The sequence below is a fragment of the Hemitrygon akajei genome, chromosome 11 (genome assembly GCF_048418815.1).
Source record: "Hemitrygon akajei chromosome 11, sHemAka1.3, whole genome shotgun sequence".
NCBI lineage: Eukaryota > Metazoa > Chordata > Chondrichthyes > Myliobatiformes > Dasyatidae > Hemitrygon > Hemitrygon akajei.
The window spans coordinates 14,105,571-14,120,157 of record NC_133134.1 but is presented as its reverse complement, the minus strand read 5'-3'; the positions used below and the strand labels follow the sequence as shown (position 1 = coordinate 14,120,157).

General features: G+C 41.2%; 1 non-coding gene across 1 annotated transcript; it reads left to right on the top strand.

The window, feature by feature from the left end:
• The first annotated feature begins 1,157 nt into the window (after positions 1-1,157).
• Positions 1,158-1,262, top strand: LOC140736402 (U6 spliceosomal RNA). Its single transcript, XR_012100936.1, has one exon. It is a non-coding gene; the product is annotated as a U6 spliceosomal RNA (small nuclear RNA).
• Positions 1,263-14,587: the final 13,325 nt, after the last annotated feature.

The window sequence follows — 14,587 nt, the reverse complement described above, 5'->3', positions numbered from 1 at the left end:
GACTCATTTCAATGACTCTACAACTCATGATTTCAATTCTATTTATTTATTTTCTCTCTCATATATATCTTCTATCTCTATTTGTCTCTATCTATATTTATCTAGCTAGTTTTTGCAGTTTGTTTTCTATGCACATTTGTTGTTTATCCATCTTTGTGTGGAGTTCTTCATTGATTCTATTGTGTTTCTTTGTACTTACCATGAATGGTGACATATCTGTACTTTGATAATGCATATACGGTACTTTGAACAGTAAGTTTGCAAAGAGGGAGACTGGTCTGGAAGTGGTGTGGGGTGGGGGGTGGTGAAGATAGATGCCTAATGTGGTACAACATGGAGGAATGTAAGATTATCCACTTGGAAATAAAGGAAGAACAGAAATTTATTTAGTTGATCAAGACTAATGATCAGAGGATCTGATTGTTCTTAAACAAGAAACATAAAGTTAATGTGTAGGTAAAGCAAGTAACTAGGAAGGCAAATGGGAATTTTGGATTTATTGGAAGATGGAGAATTGATGAGATCACCGTTGGAGTGAGACACAGCATTGCTCTCTTTACTTAAGTAAAAATATTCTTAATATGGAGACAGTGCAAAGGAAGTTCATTAAATTTATTGCTGGGATGATTTTTTTATCTTTCAACAAAAGATCAAGCAGGCTGGATGTCTACCATCTGGATTTTAAAAGAATGAGAGAGATTCTTAATGAAATATCTAAGATTCTGACATGAAAGATGTGGAGAGGATGTTTCCTCTTGTGGGAACATCTCGAACCAGAGTTAGGAGTATCATGCTCCAGTTTCCTCCCACAGCCCAAAGGCGTACCAGTTAATCAGTTAATTTGTTATTGTAAATTGTCCTGTGATTAGGGTAGTGTTAACTAGGTGTGTTTCTGGGCAGTGTGGCTCATTCGGCTGGAAGGGCCTGTTCTGTACTGCATAGAGGGGGAGCCTGCTCTCCATATCTTACTGCCACAGCTTGCTCATTAACTTTGACACAGACAGCTAGGACACAATATCCATGGTCAACCCTGACCAACAGATGTCCTTACCTTGCATTGCATTTCTATGTTCTATTGTGAATGCCTGCAAGAAAACAAATCTCACAAATGGTGACACATACGTGCTTTGATAATAAATTTACTTTGAATTTTGAACTCACTTTGGCAGCATATATACTAAAATTGGAACGATACAGAGAAGATTAACATGGTCCCTGTGCAAGAGGATGTGGCTAAACACATTGATGAAGGTAGAGTAGTAGATGTAGTGCATATGGATTTCAGCAAGGCATTTGATAAGGTACCCCATACAAGGCTTATTGAGAGAGTAAGGAGGCATGGGATCCAAGAGACATTGTTTTGTGGATCCAGAACTGGCTTGCCCACAGAAGGCAAAGAGTGGTTGTAGACGGGTTATATTCTGCATGGAGGTCAGTGACCAGTGGTGTGCCTCAGGGATCTGGTCTGGGACCCCTACTCTTCGTGATTTTTATAAATGACCTGGATGAGGAAGTGAGGGATGAGTTAGTAAATTTGCTGATGACACAAAGGTTGGGGGTGTTGTGGATAGTGTGGCGGGCTGTCAGAGGTTACAGCAGGACATTGATAGGATGCTAAACTGGGCTGAGAAGTGGCAGATGGAGTTCAACACAGATGAGTGTGAGATGTGTAAGGTCAGATATGATGGCAGAATGTAGTATTAATGGTAAGACTTTTGGTAGTGTGGAGGATTAAAGGGTTCTTGGAGTACAAGTCCATAGGACGCTCAAAGCTGTTGTGCAGCTTGACTCTGTGGTTAAGAAGGCAAGAAGGTATATTGACCTTCATCAATCATGGGATTGAGTTTCGGAGCTGAGAGGTAATGTTGTTGCTATATCGGACCCCGATCAGACCCCACTTGGAGTACTGTGCTCAATTCTGGTCGCCTCACTACAGGATGTGGAAGCCATAGAAAGGGTGCAGAGGAGATTTACAAAGATATGGGGAGTATGCCTTATGAGAATAGGTTGAGTGAACTTGGCCTCTTCTCCTTGGAGAGATGGAGGATGAGAGGTGACCTGATAGAGGTGTATAAGATGATGAGAGGCATTGATCATGTGGATAGTCAGAAGCATTTTCCCAGGGCTGAAACGGCTAGCATGAGAGGGCATAGTTTTAAAGTGCTTGGAAGTAGGTATAGAGGAGATGTCAGGGGTAAGTTTTTTTTACGCAGTGAGTGGTGAGTGCGTGGAATGGGCTGCTGGCGACGGTGGTGGAGACGGATACGATAGGGTCTTTTAAGAGACTCCTGGATAGGTACACGGAGCTCAGAAAAATAGAGGGCTATAGGTAAGCCTAGGTAACTTCTAAGGTCAGGACATGTTTGGCACAGCTTTGTGGGCCGAAGGGCCTGTATTGTGCTGTAGGTTTTCTGTGTTTCTATGAACTGTGTTGCCTATCGTACTGCACCATGTCCAGCTATGGAGCCTTGATTGCTGCAGAGAGGAGCAGGGTGCAGTCTGCATTCACTTCCTCACTTTGCACCATGGAGACATGGCGTGTGTTTAACAACTCCGTTCGTTTACCTGAGGTTGCTGACCCTGTAAAACTACAGTTAAGCAGTGGCTTTAATAACGTTGCTAATTATTTTTATAGTGTCAGAGAACTTAAACATTGTGCTGAAATATATGACCTATCAAAGGCTGTTGGAGCACTTGAGGGCAAAATTTCAGGATCTATCCCCTACTTACCAAAGAGTGTTTACTCCATCTCAGAGAATAACTCTGCTAACTCTGAGAAAGGGAAAGGGAAATCTGGGCAGGAGGCCAAGTTCAAACCAATCCATATACACACACATACACTTAGTAGTCACTTTATTAGGTACCTCTTGTACCTAACAAAGTTGGCTGCTGTGTGTATGTTTGTGGTCATCTGCTGCTGTAGCCATCCACTTTGATGTGTTGTGCATTCAGAGAAGCTCTTTGACCATAGACCATAAGACCATAAGATATAGGAGCAGAATTAGGCCATTTGGCCCATCGAGTCTTCTCCATCATTTAATCATGGCTGATCCAATTTTCCTCTCAGCCCCAGTCTCCTGCCTCCCCCCCCCACCCACCGTATCCCTTCATGCCCTGACCAGTCAAGAATCTATCTACTTCTGCCTTAAATATACATAAACACTTGGCCTCCACAGCTGCCTGTGGCACAGAATTCCACAGATTCACCACTCTCTGGCTAAAGAAATTCCTCCTCATCTCTGTTCTAAAAAGTCACCCCTCAATTCTGAGGCTTTGGTCTTAGACTCACCCACCACAGGAAACATCCTCTCACATTAACTCTTATCAAGGCCTTATATCATTGATAGGTTTCAATGAGGTCACCCCTCATTCTTCTGAGTTCTATTGAATACAAGCCCAGAGCCATCAAATGCTCTCCATATGATCAGCCATTCAATCCTGGAATCATTTTCGTGAATCTCCTTTGAAACCTCTCCAGTTTCAAAACATCCTTTCTAAGATAAGAGGTCCAAAACTGCTCGCAATACTCCCAACACAAAAAATGCTGGAGGAGCTCAGCAGGCCGGACAGCATCAATGGACAAGCGTGTTTACTCCTTTCCATCGATGCTGCCTGGCCTGCTGAGTCCCTCCAGCATTTTGTGTGTATTGCTTGCTTGCATTTCCAGCATCTGCAGATTTTCTCTTGTTCACAGTACTCCAAGTGAGGCCTCAACAGGGCTTTTTAAAGTCTCAACATTACAGCCCTGCTTTTATATTCTTCTCCTCTTGAAACGAATGCTAACCACTGCATGCCACTGTTGTAATGCATGGTTATCTCTCCCAGATGAGCAGCTGCTCTGATTACATGATGGACCAGTAAACCAACTATCCACTGATTGTGTGTGCGTGCATTCATCACCAACATCATCATTATGTGACATGTCATGTGATGTGGGCAATCATGACCATGATTGTTCTTGGCAATTTTTTCTACAGAAGTGGTTTGCCATTGCCTTCTACTGGGCAGTGTCTTTACAAGATGGGGGACCCCAGCCATCATCAATACTCTTCAGAGATTGTCTGCCTGCTGTCAGCGGTTGTATAACCAGGACTTGTGATGTGCACCAGCTGCTCATACGACCAACTACCACCTGCTCCCATGGTGTAACATGACCCTGATTGGGAAGCTAAGCAGGTGCTATACTTTGCCCAAGGGTGACCTGCAGGCTAGTGGAGGGAAAGAAAGCCTTATACCTCCTTTGGTAGAGACATATCTCCACCCTGCCACCCAATATATATAATTTTGTCCAGCACTGTGCAAAAGTCTTAGGCACATGTAAGAAAAAATATCTTAAAGCAAAGATGCTTTCAAAAATAATGAAATGAAAAGTTTCTAAGTATCAAAAAAGTTCACTTTTTCCAGTCTTTCTCCTTTTATGTCCACGTCCAGAATAGAAAGTATTCATTACAAATATATATATATATATATATATATATATATATATTTGTTCATGTTGGAATTATCCCATCTTTGAGCAGATTTTGTCATTCATTAAAGCCTTGACTGATTGTATACTCCCATGTCACTTTGCAACACCATACCCATAATCCTTTGTTGTACAGAGCTCTATCAATCCATAGTTTTGAATAAACAGAGAAAACAAGGACAATGTACAATTAAGGTTTTTAAATGCGTATGTGTATCAACCATTCAAAATTGCCTTTTTCATTGATTTTGCTCTGTGTAAATTTGGAAATATTTTATGCCTGCTGCTGGCCAAGATGGTGACATAATGGAGTCTGCATGTCTATGAATTGTAAATTTAATAAAATCAAATGATGATGGGATTCCCCACATTTGTGTGATACCACTAAAGATTCAAAGAAGTATTAAATTGGCTGGAAAGAAGTCAGTTGTTAAAAACTTTTAACAGAGGTGTTTAATTTGGCATGTAGAATAAGATAAGTTTGTAGCTTGAAGTCTACATTTGGACATAAAATGCTTAGTGATGCTTGAAGCATTGGTAATAGTCATTTTACTAAATTGCTCAGTATTGGCAGAAAGATTAGAAATTCTCAGTTTGACATATCTTGCCATGATCACTGCAAATGATTGTACAGTTACTTCTGTTCTCTATGTTAGGAGCTAGACTGCAAACCAAATTCTTGGAGTCTATGTGTTACACTAAGTCAGTAGTCAGAGTTGAAGCAGAAGTTGAAATGAGATTATGCAGGCCTAATTTAGGGAAATAAATGAAATGAATGATCCTCATATTAGCAATTGGCAATCACTTTCTAAGGGGCACAGTGAACTGGCTAAATGTGATGGGCACAGCCAAGTCCATCACAGGAAATCCCCTCCCCACTAGCGAGCACATCTACAAGAAACGCTGCCAGAAGAAAGCAGCATCCATGACTCAAGGGCCTCCACCATCCAGGCCATGCTCTCCTCTTGCTGCTACCATTGGGAAGGAAATACAGGAGCCTTAGGTCCTACACCACCAGGTTTAAGAAGAGTTATTACCCTTCAACCATCAGTCTCCTGAACCAATGTGCATAACTTTAGTCAGTTCAACATTGAACTGATTCCACAACCTATGGACTCACTTTCAGTATCTCTACAACTCATGTTCTTAGTATTATTTATTACTTATTTATTGTTATTATTTATTTTGTATTCACACAGTTTTTCTTTTGCACATTGGCTGTTTGTCCATGTCTGTGTGTATTTTCATTGATTCTATTGTGTTTCTTTATATCTACTGTGAATGCCCACAAGAAAATGAATCTCTGGGTAGTATGCGGTGACGCATTTGATAGTAACTTTACTTTGACTTTGAATAAATTTGGTATAAAATCCCAGGAAGTTCTATAACTTATCTGGGCTTGGATTTTGCCAAAAATCACATTTCCTCATAGTCAGTGTCTGTCATTGACAGCTTAAAGTGGAATCCAAAAATATTAAATTAAAAAATGGAATTGGATGTGCTATTGCTTTCTTTATGTGGGAACTGTGGAAATCATGAAGATAAAAGTGAACTGAGATGTGGAACATTTTGCAACTCTTCAGTCCTGACAGCAGAACGGCGTGGAACGAGTTGCTGATATAAATCATTCTTTCATCTCTTTTTTGGTACCAGTTTTGAATAAGTCTGTGGTAGATTGAAAGTTTATGTCTTTACTCAGTTAGTTATTGATCTTGGCTGCAGAAAAATAATCTTCAATGCATAATGTTTTCAACCTTTCTCATTACCTCTTTTTAATAACAGCACATTTTTCATTTTTATGTCATCCCACAGGAGATATAGCAGCAAGGCTGATTATTGAAATAATATATTTGTACTTAATGAGAGACTACATTTATCTCCAGTAATCTGACATGTTTAGTTACAGTTAGGTGAAGTAACTAAGTAGACCTTTGGTTGAAGATTACAACAACAGTGACCCGAATTTCAACTTGATGTTTTAAAGAATATCAACATCCTCAGTGATGTTCACGAAGTTTATAAATCATTGAATGTAAGACCATAAGACTTTAGGCCATTTGGCCCATCGAGTCCGCTCCACCTTTACATTATGGATGATCTATTATCCCTTTCAACCCCATTCTCCTGCATTCTGTCTGTAACCTTTGGTGCCCTTACTAATCAGGAGTCCATCGACCTCTGTTTTAAACATGCCCAATGACTTGGCTTCCGTAGCCATCTGTGGCAATGAATTCCTCAGATTCACCACCCTCTGGCTAGTGAAGTTCCTCCTAACTCTGTTCTGAAGGGATATCCTTGAATTCTGAGGTTGTGCTCTCTGGTTCTAGATTCCCCCATGATAGGAAACATCCTCTCCATGTCCACACTGTGTAGACCTTTCAGTATTTGATAGGTTTCAATGAGATCCCCTCTCACTTTTCTGAACTCCAATGAGTACAGGCCCAGAGCCATCAAACACTCCTCATACATTAACCCTTTCATTCCCAGGGTAATTCTTATGAATCTTCTCTGAATTCTCTCCATGATTTAGTTTTAGATTTCTTTTCTGCTGCTGTCAGTTCTGATAGAGATCCCTGATTGTCAAACTATAAACAACCCGTGCAACACCACATTAACAAATACTATCTGTAGTCAGGGCTAAAATATGAATGTATTTCACATCTGTTTGGTTTTTGAGAAAAGTCAAGTTGTTAAAACATTCAATAACAGACAAATAGGTGAGTGAAATTGCTGATTTGAAATACTGTTTCTCAGATCCTGCAGGTCTTGTCATAAATGATTGCTAAGAGAACTGTAAATGCAAAAAGAGATGAATCTTAAACAACACACACAAAATGGTGGAGGAACTCAGCAGGTCCGGCAGCATCCGTGGAAAAGAGTGAACAGTCAACATTTCAGGTTGAGACACTTCTTCAGGACGGAGAAGGAAGGGGGAAGATGCCAGAATAAAAAAGTGAGGGGAGGGGAAGGAGGCTAGCTGGAAGGTGATAGGTGAATCCAAGTGGGAGGGAAAGGTCAAGGGCTGGAGAAGAAGGAATCTGATAGGAGAGGGGAGTGGACATTAGGAGAAAGGGAAGAAGGAGGGGACCCAGGGTTAAGTAGTCAGCAGGTGAGAAGTGGTGGAAGGTCAGAGTGTGGAATAAAGGGGGAGGAGTATGAAATTTGTTCACCAAAAGGAGAAATATATATTCATGTCATCGAGTTCCCATATGGAATATAAGGTGTTTCTCCTCCACCCTGAGGGTGTCCTAATCTTTCCACAAGAGGAAGCTATGGATTGACATGTTGGAACGGGAATGGGAATTGCAGTCAAGATGTTTGGCCACTGGGAAGTCCTGCCTGAGGCGGATGGAGCAGAGGGGCTCGATGAGGCGGTCCCCAATTTGCAATGGGTCTCACTAATGAAGAGGCTGCAGCAAAAAGAATATTTATTTATTGACATACAGCATGGAACATGCCCTTCTGTCACGCCGGCCAGCAACCCACCAATTTAATCCTAGCCTAATCACGGGACAATTTACATTGACCAATTAACCTACCAAATGTTATACTTTTGGAATATGGGAGGAAACCAGAGCACCCAGAGGAAACCCACACATTCACAGGGAGAACGCACGAACTCCTTACGGGCAGTGTTGGGAACTGAACCCGGGTCACTAGTACTGTAGAGCGTTGTGCTAGCCAATACATTACCTTGCCATCCCAATACACAATGGACTACCCCAGCAGATTCACAGGTGAAGTGTTACCTCACCTGGAAGGACTGTTTGGGGCCCTGAATAGAAGTGAGGAAGGGGGTGTATGGGCAGGTGTAGTACCTAAGCAACTTCATTTTTCTTCACTTTTATGAAGTGTCAATAAATCGGGTGAATTCCTCGCTACCTTGGAATGCCTGTTTTCAGAATTTGGATTGTGCTCATTTATATTACTCATCCCCATGATCATTTAAGATAATATAAAATTTAAACAATAAAAAAATTGCTATTAAATTAGTATTTTATCTTGATAATGGTCATATTTTTGAGCAAAGTGAGTGAGCCAATTAGTTGTTAATCTCTACCTTCAAAGTTATCTTGGAACAAATGAACAAATATTTAAATGGGTCAGATTTCATGATCTTCAGGCCTAGAAAACCATATTGTGGCAAGGATCTGTGTCATTTAGTACAGAAACAGTTCATTGAGTTCACACTGACAATCAAACACCCATTTCCAGTGATCTTACTTTATTCTCCCCTCATTCAATTCCACTCATCTATACATTAGGAGCCATGTACATTGGTCAATTAACCTACCAACCCACACAATTTTAGGGAGGTGGAAGGAAACCAAAGCTTCAAACTCGCAATTCTAATTAATAAATTCTAAAACCTGGGCCTCTGTACCTTCCTCTGCAACTGGATCCTTGACTTCCTCAATGGGAGACTACAGTCAGTCACTGTGGATTAGAGATGATCTCCACTCCCTGACAATCAACATTGGTGCATCTCAAGGGTATGTGCTTAGTCCACTATGCTATTCTCTCTACATCCATGATTGTGCCATCTCAAATGCCATCTACACGTTTGCCGATGACACACCATCTGTAAATTTGCTCACAACTAATGCTGGTAGAATTTCAGAGTGATGAGGAAGCATCCAGGAGCGAGGTAGGTTAGCTGGTTGAGTGGTGTCACAACATCAACCTTGTACTCAGTGACACTAAGACCAGGGAACTGACTGTGGACTTCAGGAAGGGATCATCGAGGGAACACACACAAGTACTTATTGAGAGATCAGCGGTGGAAAGGGTGAACAGTTTCAAGTTCCTGGGTGTCAACATTTCTGAAGATTTATCCTGGGCTACGTATGGATGCCATTACAAAAAAGGCAACGCAGTGGCTATACTTCATTAGGAGTTTAAGAAGATTTGGAATGTTACCAAAGACTCGAAAATTTCTACAGATATATTGTGGAGAACATTCTAACTGGTTGCATCACTGTCTGGTACGGAGAGGCCACAGCACAGGATTGGAAAAAGATGCAGAAAGATGTAAACTCAGCCAGCTTCATCATGGGCACTAGCCACCCCAGCACTGAGGACACCTTCAAAAGGTAAGGCCTCGAGAAGGTGGCATCCATCATTAAGGACTCTCATCATCTAGCACGTGCCCTCATCTCATTGCTACCACCGAGAAAGAGATACAGGAGCCTGAAGACACACACACATGTTTTTAATCATAAATTCTTCCCTTCTGCCATCAGATTTATGAATGGACAATGAACCCATCAACACTACCTCACTACTTTTTTTCTCTTCTTGCATACGTATTCAGCTAGAATGCCAAAGGATTTTACACAGTACTGTATTTGTCAATGTGGAGCGGAGAGTGAGTTTATAAATTTGGCATGAGCGAAGGTTGTTGGGGATGGCGAGGGTGGAGTGCCACCCGGGAGGAGTTTGGGACAGTTGGCAGAAAAGGAATGCCAGGGGTGGGGGCAGACATGCCCAGCCCTGAGATACCATGTAAGGTTATTTGATTCCAAACAATTTGTTTATTGAGCATTACAGAATGTCTCTCTGGTGCTTCCCACTCCTTCTCCCTCCCTGCACTTTTCCCAACCAATCTTTCCCCCTCTCCCTGCCCCCTTCCCATTCTCAGTCCACAATAGAGACCCATATCAAAATCAGGTTTATCATCATTCACATGTCATGAAATTTTTTTGTTGTGTCAGCAGTACAGTGCATTGCTTATAGACACACACACACACACACATATATCTGAGAATTTTGCACAGTACTGTATATATTTCTTAATGTAATTTATAATTTTTTAAATTATTGCAAATTTCAATGTACTGCTGCCACAAAAACAAATTTCCTGGCTTATGCCAGTGACATTAATTCTGTTTCTGAGCTGTGTCAGCAACTTTACAAACTGTGACACTCCTTAAGACATGAGTTGCCAGCCTAGCCATGTTAACATCACTTTCAAAATGCAGCAATAAAAACAGCTCTGATTCAATAATAACTCTTATCACTGGTGAAGAAGAGAACATGCAAAATGCCGAATTAGATTTTTGGTTGCCCTTAACCTTTATCAGAACAAACACAATTACAACAAAAAGAACCATTGTGTTGTAAAGTGGTCAGTATGTTACCGATCTGAGGTACTCATTATGGTTGTATAGTCTGACTGAAGAGCCGAATGGTCGAAGGATTTTGAACCTGGTGGTGTGGGAATTCAGACCTCCTGCCTGGTGGTAGCTGCTAAAAGATGGCATGGCCTGGATCATGGGCATCTTTGATGAAAGGTGTTGCCTTCCTGAGGTGGCATTTCGTGGAGATGCTACTGATGATGGTGAATTTCAATTTCAATTTCACAAGTAGGTAGGGTTGTAAAAGAGAGATTTTGGCCCATGGCTTTCATAAATCAAAGTATTAAGTACGTGAGTTCAGATGTTATGTCAAAATTATATAAAATGGTGAGACCAAGTTTGGAGTATTCTGGTCACCTGCCTGCAGGAAAGATGACAATAGGATTGAAAGAGTACAGAGAAAACCTATAAGGATATTTGTGTGTTTGTAAGGATATAGATTATCCGGCTGGTGGCGCAGTGACATCAGCACTGGACTCCGGAATGGAGGTACCCGGGTTTGAATCCAGTCGGGCTGTTCCCGAGTACGCTTTCCATCCGTGCCGGCTTGAGTGTTGAGCTTGTAACTCGACCTTGTAAAATAAAGAAAAATACTGCGAAATATCTGTGTGAGGAGTAGCGCACCACACAGTCTTTCGTTCCGGGTAAGGCATGAAAATGCCCGACGCTGACCTCTCAGGCCTATGTCGACGTTATCATCATCATCATCAAGGATATAGCAGGGATTTGAAGACTGGAGTTATGAGGAAAGTTTGAGAAGGTTAGGACTTTATTCCCTGGAGTGTAGCAGAGTGTGGAAGATTTAAGAGAGGATTACAAAATCATGAAGGGTATAGATAAATTAAGTGCAGGCGGGGATTTTCCACTGCTGTTGGATGAGATAAGAACTGGTAGTCATAGGTGGAAGGTGATATATTTAAGGGGAACCAGAGGGGAACTTTTTCACTCAGTAGGTGGTGAGAGTGTGGAATGAGCTGCCAGCAGAAGTGATGGATGTTGGTTCAGTTGTAACATATAAGGGAAATTTGGATAAGTTCATGGATAGGAGGGGCATGGAGGTTATTGTCCAGTTGCGGGACTAAGTAAAATAACAATCCAGCATGGACTAGATGGGCCAAAGGGCCTTTTTCTGTGGTGCGGTGCTCTATGACTATCTAATCACTAATAGTTTGTCACAATAGGTCAACAGCAAACGCAATCTCAATGGCTCTCCACATGGCTTTAGACCATCTAGACAACACAAACACCTATGTCAGGATGCTGTTCCTCAAATGTAGCTCAACATTTAATACCATCATTCCCACAATCCTGATTGAGAAATTGCAGAACCTGGACCTCTGTACCTCCCTCTGCAACTGGATCCTTGACTTCCTAACCAGAAGACCACAATCTGTGCGGATTGGTGATAACATATCCTCCTCGCTGATGATCAACACTGGCACACCTCAGGGGTGTGTGCTTAGCCCACTGCTCTACTCTCTATATACACATGACTGTGTGGCTAGGCATAGCTCAAATACCATCTATAAATTTGCTGACAATACAACCATTGTTGGTAGAATCTCAGGTGGTGATGAGAGGGCATACAGGAAAGAGATATGCCAACTAGTGGAGTGGTGCCGCAGCAACAACCTGGCTCTCAATGTCAGTAAGACGAAAGAACTGCTTGTGGACTTCAGCACATACCAATCCTCATAGAGCGATCAGAAATGGTGAGAGTGAGCAGCTTCAACTTCCTCGTTGTCAAGATCTCTGAGGATCTGACCTGGTCCCAACACAATGATGTAGTCATAAAGAAGGCAAGACGGTGGCTATACCTTATTAGGAGTTTGAAGAGATTCGGCATGTCAGCAAATAAACTGAAAAACTTCTGTTGTTGTACCGTGGAGAGCATTCTAACAGGCTGCATCAGTGTCTGGTATGGAGGGGCTACTGCACAGGACCGAAAGAAGCTGCAGAAGGTTGTAAATCTAGTCAGCTCCATCTTGGGTACTAGCCTACAAAGTACCCAGGACATCTTTAGGGAGCGGTGACTCAGAACGGCACTGTTACCATCAGGCAGAAGCTACAGAAGCCTGTAGGCACACACTCATTGATTCAGGAACAGCTTCTTCCCCTCTGCCATCCGATTCCTAAATGGACATTGAATCCTTGGACACTACCTCACTTTTTTTAATATACAGTATTTCTGTTCTTGCACATTCTTTTTTATCTATTCAATATACGTAATTGATTTACTTGTTTATTTATTATTATGTTTTATTTTATTTATTATTATTATTTTCTCTCTCTCTCTCTCTCTGTGCTAGATTATGTATTGCTTGAACTGCTGCTGCTAAGTTAACAAATCTCACGTCACATGCCGGTGATAATAAACCTGATTCTGATTCTGATTCTTTTCAGAGTGCTCTGTTTAACTGTGTCGGAGTGCAAAACATTGAAACATCTTCAATCTTTCTTAAACTCAATTAAGATATATTGACAACCCATGTTAAACTAGACCAGATGCAACATCTCAAAATAATGGATTAAGATCTCTGGGATGTGAACATGACAAATAAAGAGTTGTTATGACAAGAAAATAAATTTCAAAAATGTGGAGGGGTACTACTGGGAGGATTGGAGCAGGATTTCCAATCCCAAGCAACACGGTCAAGCTGAAAAACTTGGGAATCAGCAAATGTTGGAAAGGTAACCAATATTGACAGCAATGATGAATGAAAAGACCAAAAGTGGAATGAACTTTTCTTTCTTAATGTTATAGCAACTTAAAAATGTTTAAAAGGCTAATTATTTAGACTGCATTGAAGTGGCTCTGTTGCTTAATGATGTCCCAGCAAATAATTTAGGTTTACATCAGTTTCAGACATCTCTGTACTTCTGTTTTGGGTAAATATGCAATCTGTGATATTTTGGAAGCTTCAGACTTAAGTACACATACAGCATTTATCTATGTGCAGTTAAACTTAATATCTATTTCCAAAGACAAAGAAGTTACAGGGCTATTGTATTTTTTTTCCAGAATTTAGCAATTATTTTTTCAAATGATGACTCTAAAAGCGAAAGAAAGAGACAAGACATAAAGCAATTATTGAGGAAGGAAGGGAGATGAATATTTATACCCAAATTGAATATACTCTTTCGATGTCTTTGTGATTTGGTGTTTTGTATTTAGATAGATAGATAGATAGATAGATACTTTATTCATCCCCATGGGGAAATTCAACATTTTTTCCAATGTCCCATACACTTGTTGTAGCAAAAACTCCTTACATACAATACTTAACTCAGTAATAATATGATATGCATCTAAATCACTAACTCAAAAAGCATTAATAATAGCTTTAAAAAAAAAAAGTTCTTAAGTCCTGGCAGTTGAATTGTAAAGCCTAATGGCATTGGGGAGTATTGACCTCTTCATCCTGTCTGAGGAGCATTGCATCGACAGTAACCTGTCGCTGAAACTGCTTCTCTGTCTCTGGATGGTGCTATGTAGAGGATGTTCAGGGTTTTCCATAATTGACCGTAGCCTACTCAGCGCCCTTCGCACTCTCCAGTACTTTGCCCACGACAGAGCCCGCCTTCCTTATCAGCTTATTAAGACGTGAGGCGTCCTTCTTCTTAATGCTTCCTCCCCAACACGCCACCACAAAGAAGAGGGCGCTCTCAACAACTGACCTATAGAACATCATCAGCATCTCACTGCAGACATTGAATGACGCCAACCTTCTAAGGAAGTACAGTCGACTCTGTGCCTTCCTGCACAAGGCATCTGTGTTGGCAGTCCAGTCTAGCTTCTCGTCCAACTGTACTCCCAGATACTTGTGTTCTTCGCTCGTTATTTTTCCTTGCCATTTGCGCGTGTTGTTCTTTTATGCATGTTGTGGCTTTGATGTTTCTCTTTAAATGGGTTCCATGGTTTTCTTTGTTTCATGGCTGTCTATGGGAAGATGGATCTTAGCGTTGTGTACTGCATACAGAC